Genomic DNA, 8,346 nt, shown 5'->3' with positions numbered 1-8,346 from the left:
TGAGGAGTTCAGACTCGTAAACTTAAATAAATAGCAAATAAAATAAGTGGTGCAGCAAAGGCTAGAATAAAATGCCTCAAGATCAAAAATGATGATGAGAAAATGTTTCCTCCACGTAACAATGATTAACAAAGCCTATCTATAACATTTTGAACAAAACAAATTCTAAATGACTGTTGCTGACTGGTAAGTAGAAGGGTTGGTCAAACTCTCCTTCTCTTCCTCTGAAGAGACCTGTTTCTATGGAGACCATTCAAGTTAGGAGAGATTCCCACTAATTTGGGTGGCTTAGATAATAGTGGCAACAAATAAAGCCTGAGTACTTTCTACATCCCAGGCCCTGTGCCTGTCCTTGGTGGCCCTGGGACTTGGGGACTGTATGAGCTCCCCAGGGCTGCTGGAACCAACGAGCACAAACATGGTGGCTGAAAGCAACAGGAATTTATTCTCGCAGTTCTGGAGGCCAGGAGTATAAAGTTAGTTTTACTGGGCTGAAGTCAAGGAGTCAGGACAGCTATGCTCCCTGTGAAGGTTCTGGGGGAGAATCCGTTCCTTCCCTCTTCTGGCATTTAGTGGCTGCAGCGTTCCTTGACTGTGGCCCTATCTCTCCAATCTCTGCCTCCAGTGACCACATTGCCTCCCCCTCTGCTGTCTGTATTCTGCTTCTGCCTGTCTGATAAGGATACTGGTGATTACATTTAACACCTGTCCGAATAATCTCATCTCCCATCTCAAGATCTTTAACTCAAGCACATCTGCAAAGCCTTTGCCATATAAGATAACACCCACTGGTTCCAGGAATTAGGGTCTGGGCATCAGTCTACTGCAGAGATTATTGATTATATCACGTTAATCCAAGTAACAGGTGCTTATGACATCCTGTTCTGTTCTGTTCATTCACAGCTCTAACCACAACTGTGTTAAATACTTATTTTCTTGGTTAGTTATTTGTTTAATATTTACCACCACTAAACTAAGTTTTTGAAAACAGGAAACATACTTTTCTGCCTGTCTGTTGTGTTTACCACCATATTCCCATCACCATGCTCACCCTACTCTAACGTAGCTTCTGGCACGTAATAGATGCTCAATGACTATGTGTTGGATGACAAATGGGGCCTCATTTAAAAGATGAGCTTAAAATGCTCACGTTCAGTCAACTAGTAAGTAGCAAAGCTGGACCCTAAGTCCAAAACCCATGAGCTCTCTCTGCCTTTCTTAATCTGGTTCTAGGATTTTGATTCTCAACTCTCTTAACTTTTCTTTTAAAAGAAAAAGCCCCACAAATTTCCTCCTGCCTTGTATTGAACAAAAGCTTTATGCTACAATAATGTACAATGGTATTTAACCATCCAATGATAAGAGGTAAGCTTAATGAGATCTTCGTTAGAGATACCGCTGCCTATAAAAGATCTACAAAAACCCATTTTTTGCTTTGAGATTCCCGCCAATTCCCAGGCTGCAAGCCTATGCCTGAAGACCTAGACATAAACCCACACTAAGCCTTGACTTCCATTCTCAGAAGGTGGCCCTTATGATATTTATTTTTAGAAACTGTAAAACCAAATCATCCTTACAACAGAATTTTAATAATTTAAAAAATCTCTTTTCCTAAAGCGCCACAGGTATTTTCAGACTGCTCATGAAATTAGTCGGCACAGCTAATGCAAAACAAATACCAGTAGCTCTTTCTGTCAAGTCTTGGATCAGTAACTAGTACATTGGTTCTCCTCCTCTCTATGGGCTATGCCTTTCAGAGAGAAAATGTGGCTGTTATCAGGAGTGTGTGAAATTCATTTGCCATGCCACTGCTGTCTCCAAGCATGAAATGCCAACTGAGGGGCTGGGTGTTGATGAGAAAGAGAGAAGTGTGTGTGTGATATTTTCAAAAAGTTGATTATGGTGTATTCCTGCCGTGGCAAAATCTTGGGACTTACAGCTGCTAATATAGCTCTTTTTTTTCTCTCTCTCTCTCTTTTCTAGAATGGAAGAATACCATTTTAAGATATTTTTAAAATAAAGAAAACCCTGAAATAAGATGTTTTCATATGCTCGGTTATATAAAATATGTTCATATCTAAACAACAGAAGTAAAAAATGCAGTCCCTAGTAAACCTTAATTTGAGGACTGACTAGACAAAGAGAGGCCCTTAGAGGAATAACTGAGCAAAAAAGGCCCCAGCAAAAATTCGAAAGAGCATCTAGAAAGCGCTGAAAATGCCACATAGGAATGGTGAAAAGAAAAAGCATTAGGATGAAGAAAAAAAATCTAAATTATTTTTCCCTTCATAAAACTGAAGACAGTTATAAATTCTTCAAAGCAAGGAAGGCAAGTTCTTGATAGAAGTTAGCTAACGCATGACCATGGCTTCCCAGAAAACAGGAAGTAGAACCTATTACATCTTTTTTATAGTGAGATGATTCGGCTTGTCCCCTTTGATTCAGCAGTCGTTTTTAATTTCATCAGGAGATGGAGGGAAGTGGATGGACTCAAGGGACATTGAAGACCTACTCCAACGGAACGTGGTGGTGGTGGGTTGAGTGTGAAAACACAGGCAAATCAATGATAGATTCTTGGTTCATAACATGAGCATTATGTGGATGGTGCTATTTATTGAGATAGAAAAATTGGTACATTTTAGTTTTTGGAGAAAAGAAGCATATGAAATTTTGAGTATGAGGTGACCAGAAGACATTTGGATGTATAAATCTAGAACTCAGAAGTGATGTCTGAGCTGGAGATGGAAATTGAGATGGAAATTAACACGCATGTGGTATTTATGCATGTGGGATGTGGACGTCCATGAGAAGAAGGCCCAGTCCAGAGCCCCAGGAAACCCAATATTTAGAAGTGAAACAGAGGGAATGCAGTCAGCAAATGGACTGGAAATGTTTCCAGAGAAGAGAGTGTGCTGTCCTGAGACACGGTGTTTCTGGAAATCTCACTTGGGTTTGAACTCCAGCTCTACCACCTACCACCTTTGTACACTTGGGAAAATTATTTAACTTCTTTAAACTCACGATCACTTTTGAATTTGAAGCAGCATTATGCACCTGTGAAAGTGAGAGCAAATTCCTTTTTTTGGATTTGATTAAAATAACATTTCTTAAAGTGTAAGGAAAATGATGAGACAAATAATATATGTATCCATTGGTGTTATGTAATGCTCACAGAATTTTGTCCCTATTTTCAAATGTATTTTTTTCTAAGGGAATGATGGACACATTTGCACAAAAGGCAGGGCAGGTTAATGCACAGATTGATTTATCTGTTTATACCTAAGAATGATTCTCTTTACCTGAGGCACTTGAGAAATGTGGCTCACCTAATCTTGAGGAATTCTGAAAATTTCTTTGGATAGACCAACTTGTCATCAAGGGGATATCTCAAATGATTTTTCAATCAATTCCTATTTGAGGGAAAAATATGATGAATTTTTCTGTTACAGGGAAAATTCACCTAATTATACTAATCTTTTGTTATTTAGAATAAAACACAATGATGAATTTATCTTGATTTCTGGATAAGTCTTCCAAAGCTTTAAAAATACATCTTATATTTGGAGAATAAATTTTTTGTCCAGAAAGAAGTTTAAAATGCCTATTGCTTTAAGTTTGAATGATTCCTGAGTTCAGCTATGTTTTAGAGTCTCTTTTTTATTGTATTTAACAAAGTTCATAAAGAACCTTTTTAAAAAACCCTACCATGTTGCCTCTCTTTAGTCCATTAGTTATATATATACTGCTTTAATTTATTAATATATTTTTTATTGAGCAATAATATGAGCAACCAATAGTGGATGATATATGCACATTAATTTTTATACACAGAATCTCAATTCTCACAATAGTTCTCATTATATACCCAGGGTGGTTTTCAAAAGTCACTAAAGAAAGATAGTTTATCTTCACAACGATAGCAACAATTTACTTTTTAATATTAATGAAATTCATATAAATGTCATTAGTAGCACATAAATTACACTCGAATGCCTTCGTGGTGCCATAACTTAGACTCAGTGTTCTGTTGGGACTCTCTGTACTTTATAGAGGATAATTTATACATTGCTTTTAAGGTAATATAAAGTTAATTTTTCATCTTGTCTCTGAAAATAAAAAATGATGCATTCTTACATTTCAGTTTTATTTTCTTAGGAGATAATAACTCCCAATTGAGAAAGCAGTGCAAAAAATTTGGTTTAGAGCAATTAAACTGATTTTCGAGTTCTAAGTTCTGGAGAATGAACACTCCTTAGCCTGTAGTCATTTAACTGGGTGAGAATAACTGGTGTTGTATTAAAAGAAATACATTTGCAGCTATTAACTGGCTATAATAAAAAAGTACAAATTATGAATAAATGAACAAATTCTTTCAACAAGATTGAATTACTAACCAGTGAAGTAGATCAGAATTAGGGATACTCTTCTTCAAACTAAATGCTTTTCACATGCTGACACCTTGTTTCTTTAGAAGACAGCAAAGGTGGAGCTAATACAGAAAGGTGGCAGAAAGGTTACACTGAGCAAGGAGGAATTCTCTCTCACTCTCTTGTTGGAATGCCTTGAATACAAGAAAGCACTTTCATCATAGTGCAGCAAAACTATCTCCCAGGGCCTTCTGGGTATTAATTTTAATTCTTTGAAATAATGGTAGCTACCACATGTCAGGCAGCTTTAATACTTGTCTTTGAAATCTCGCAAGGTAGACACAATTATTCTCCATTTATAGATCATGAAATTAAAATTCAGGTAGGTAAAAAAATTTGTCCAGCCTCACACAGCTAGCAAGTTGTCTGACAATAAACCCAGTTCTGACTTCTAAGCTCTTACTCTTTCTTTCTGTCCCTGCTGCCTCTCTAAATCAAAAAGCCACATAGAGTAAGCCCTTCTTCAACATATTGGCCCACCATATATATTGTTCAGCATTTCATGTTCTTCCCATATCCTCTTTCATCCAAGATAAATATTCTGAATTTACTCAGCCTTTTAAAAAATAGCTTGAGTTTGAATCTTCTCACCATTCTACTGTCTCTTCTCTGGACACACTCCAAGTACTCAATGTCTTCTTAAAGCATGACACCACCACAACCCAGGAATGATCTGACTAAGGTGGATCTAGGAGAAACCAATATGTACTTTGTGATGAGTATTATTTTTCTTTTAATGCAGCCTAAATGTGAATTAGTTTTTATGATGATCACTATGTATCTTGTCCATGAGCATATTATATGAGTTCATCAGATGCCTTGCTGAAATTCAATATCCAAATGGTATCAGATCTTCTAGATATCTGCCCCCCACAAAAGTTATTAGCTCTATCATTACTAAATGAAATTTAACCCAGTTTTCAAGATACCCCTTCCTAGCAATCAGGCAAGACTCATTTTCGTATTGATTTTATCCCAGAGCATGGGCTGTGTCATTATACAAGAATCATTTTCACCCTGGCGAGAGTCACCTTTCTTATATAAGAGACAGCATACATTCTGCTGCTGATTATGTAGATTGGAAAGAGCAATCAGAGGGACATGTTAAGTGACAAAGCATTTTGATAGTTGAATCAACAATTCAAAGGCTTTTGAGTGGAATAATGCCATGGAGGGTTTTTTAATTTGGAAAGATGACTGATAAGAATAGAATTTATTGCTCTTAAGTCTTCATGATGTTTTAGCTTAATCCAAAAGCCACCATTCTACAGTGGCCAAAAGAGTACACCATCTTCAATCAAAAAACATAGAAATAATTGTATTAAATAAGTCATTCATTCACTTAGCAAGTATTTTTGTAAGAAAATAATAATTATTTCACTCATTCCCAGAGGCCTAAAAAAGGGACAAGATTCTAGAGTGGTATCTTGTGAATTAAAGCCAATTATCTTCAAACACTGCCTATATCGATGAGCTACAATAAAAACAATCTTGAAACGAAGTCCATGATTTCGTGTCTATCATTTTCATATATTTGCAAGTAATAGATACGAAATACATAAGTCCTATTGGAGTTCAAATTCTGATAAACTAGTGTCCCAAAGTGACAGTAATTCCGCTGAAGTCAGTCGTCTATACAATGGACTTAAATGCCAGTCCCAAAATTCATGCAGAAAATTCATCTCAGGAAATTGTTCCCTAGAGGCATCTTACATGGATAAGACAATGTGTTTTGAAATCTATAGGAAGATTATAATGGGAACAAAGACCACACCTCTAAAAGAAATAAAAAGGAATAAAAACAATCTAAGAATCAGATACCACGTTGTCAATCACACAAATGATTTTTTCTGAGTTAACACACAGCCTGTCAGCATCATCTCCCCAGTGTACATTGTCTGAAAACTCTATCTGGCTGTTCTGTTCTGAATGAACAGGAAACTCTTCAACAGCACCCTCTATAGGATGTCTTGATAACATCAGTAAGCAGAACATTGAGTACAAGCCTGCTAGTCACATAGGCACCCCAGATGAGAAGGTAATAAAGGCAGGAATTCTTACGTGTTCTCATCAACCACAAATCTGCATACAAAAGCAGAAGAATAGTGAATATAACCTTCTTGGCTGCTGAATGTATGCGTGAGGGGGAGAAAACAGCCTGTTATCACTGCAGTCAGAAGGAACCAAGTTACAAGAGACCTTGACAATTTGCAGAGAATGGTATGTCCACCAACCACCCTCTCTCCCTGGCTACTTTACCTTCTCTCTTCTAGTGCAAAAGGAACTTGAGAGATAATTTGTATTCTTTCCTTTACTTAACATGTCATAAAACAGTAACAGACATATTAATCAATGCTAAGGGTCACAGAAATACTTAAGCAGTGAAGATCTTAAAAGTAGAAAAGCAAAATCCTATAAATAACCCACAAATCACCACTAATTTTGAATAATACAGAGCTGTCTATTTTATCCTTTTAAATGAAAGATGTATCTGCCCTTCTGCTTCAACTGAAGCAGAAATAGACAAGTATCCTGGAAGTCAAACCTAAAGCCTGACTTTGGTTCTTCACTTGCAGGCATCATCATGTTTCAGTTCTGAGTAGTTTTATCCTTTATGCATAATAATAAATACACTAACACCTAGAGTTTGAAGAAAGATAATTAGCTAAGATTTGGGGCTATAACATGACACCAAAATAAAAAATCCAAAGAAGTATTTATAGTGTGCTTGTATTAGCTTCTCAGGGCGGCTATAACAAACTACCACAGACTAGGTGGCTTAAAACAACAGAAATCTATTTTCTCACCGTTCTGAAGGATAGAAATCTGAAATCAAGGTGTTGGCACAGCTATGCTTTCTCTGACAGCTATAGGGAAAGAATCCTCCCTCGCCTCTTCTATTAGTTCTAATAGTTTCTGGTGTTGCCAGCAATCCTTGGTGCTCCTTGTCTTGTAGTTGCTTGACTCTAATCTCTCCTTCTGTTTTACATGGCCTTCTCCCCTGTGCGCCTGTGTCCAAATTTCCCTCTCTTATAACAATGTCAGTCATTGGATCAGTGCCTAGCTAATCCAGTGTGACTTCATTTCAACTCTGATTATAGCTGCAAAGTCTATTTCCGTGTGAGGTCACATTCGCAGGTTGTAAGGTTAGGATTTCAATATATCTTTCGGGGAGATACAATTCAATCCATAACAGAACTCATTTAAACCACTGACTCACTCAACAAACCACAGCGAGCAGTATTGGTATAACTCTTGGGTGCTAGAGGATGATAGAAATGGGGGAGAAGGCACACAGCCCACAGAGAACAACCATGTTATAGAATATATTTGTGTATCAGGACCATGGACAGTAGCTCATGTTCCTTCCACCACCTCCCCCATCCCACCCCAATAATGGTTATGCTTATGCCTATGGAGAGAAATGCCTTGCACTAAACAAGACTTATCAAGGGCTATTACATTGTTCACCTATTATTTCTAAACTTGTACTCTGTAAATCAATTTATCCTACTCACTATAACTTTGCCTGGTATGATGAAGAGTATAGTAATAGCTGGAGTGCAGTGGCATGATCATAGCTCACAGCAGCCTCAAACTCATGGGCTCAAATGATCCTCCCACCTCAGCCTCCCAAGTTGCTAGGATTATAGGCACGTTTCATCATGCCTGGCTAATTTAAAAATTTTTTTTGTGGAGATGGGGTCTTGCTATGTTGCCCAGGCTGGTCTCAAATCCCTGGCTTCAAGTGAGCCTCCGAAAGTGCTGGGATTACAGGCATGCTGTTAGCTTTCTTTAATCTAGGGTTCTATTTTCACTGTAAAGTCCTAAAACCTGAATACTCAATTCAGTGAATGATGATCCAGTGAAAGAAATGGCTTTCATGTTTAAGCTATTCAGAATTTATTTATTCCAGAAG

This window comes from Propithecus coquereli, unplaced genomic scaffold (assembly GCF_000956105.1).
Source record: "Propithecus coquereli isolate 6110/MARCELLA unplaced genomic scaffold, Pcoq_1.0 Scaffold416, whole genome shotgun sequence".
NCBI classification, from domain to species: Eukaryota; Metazoa; Chordata; class Mammalia; order Primates; family Indriidae; genus Propithecus; species Propithecus coquereli.
The sequence above is the reverse complement of the archived record's forward strand: the minus strand, read 5'-3'. Positions refer to the sequence as shown.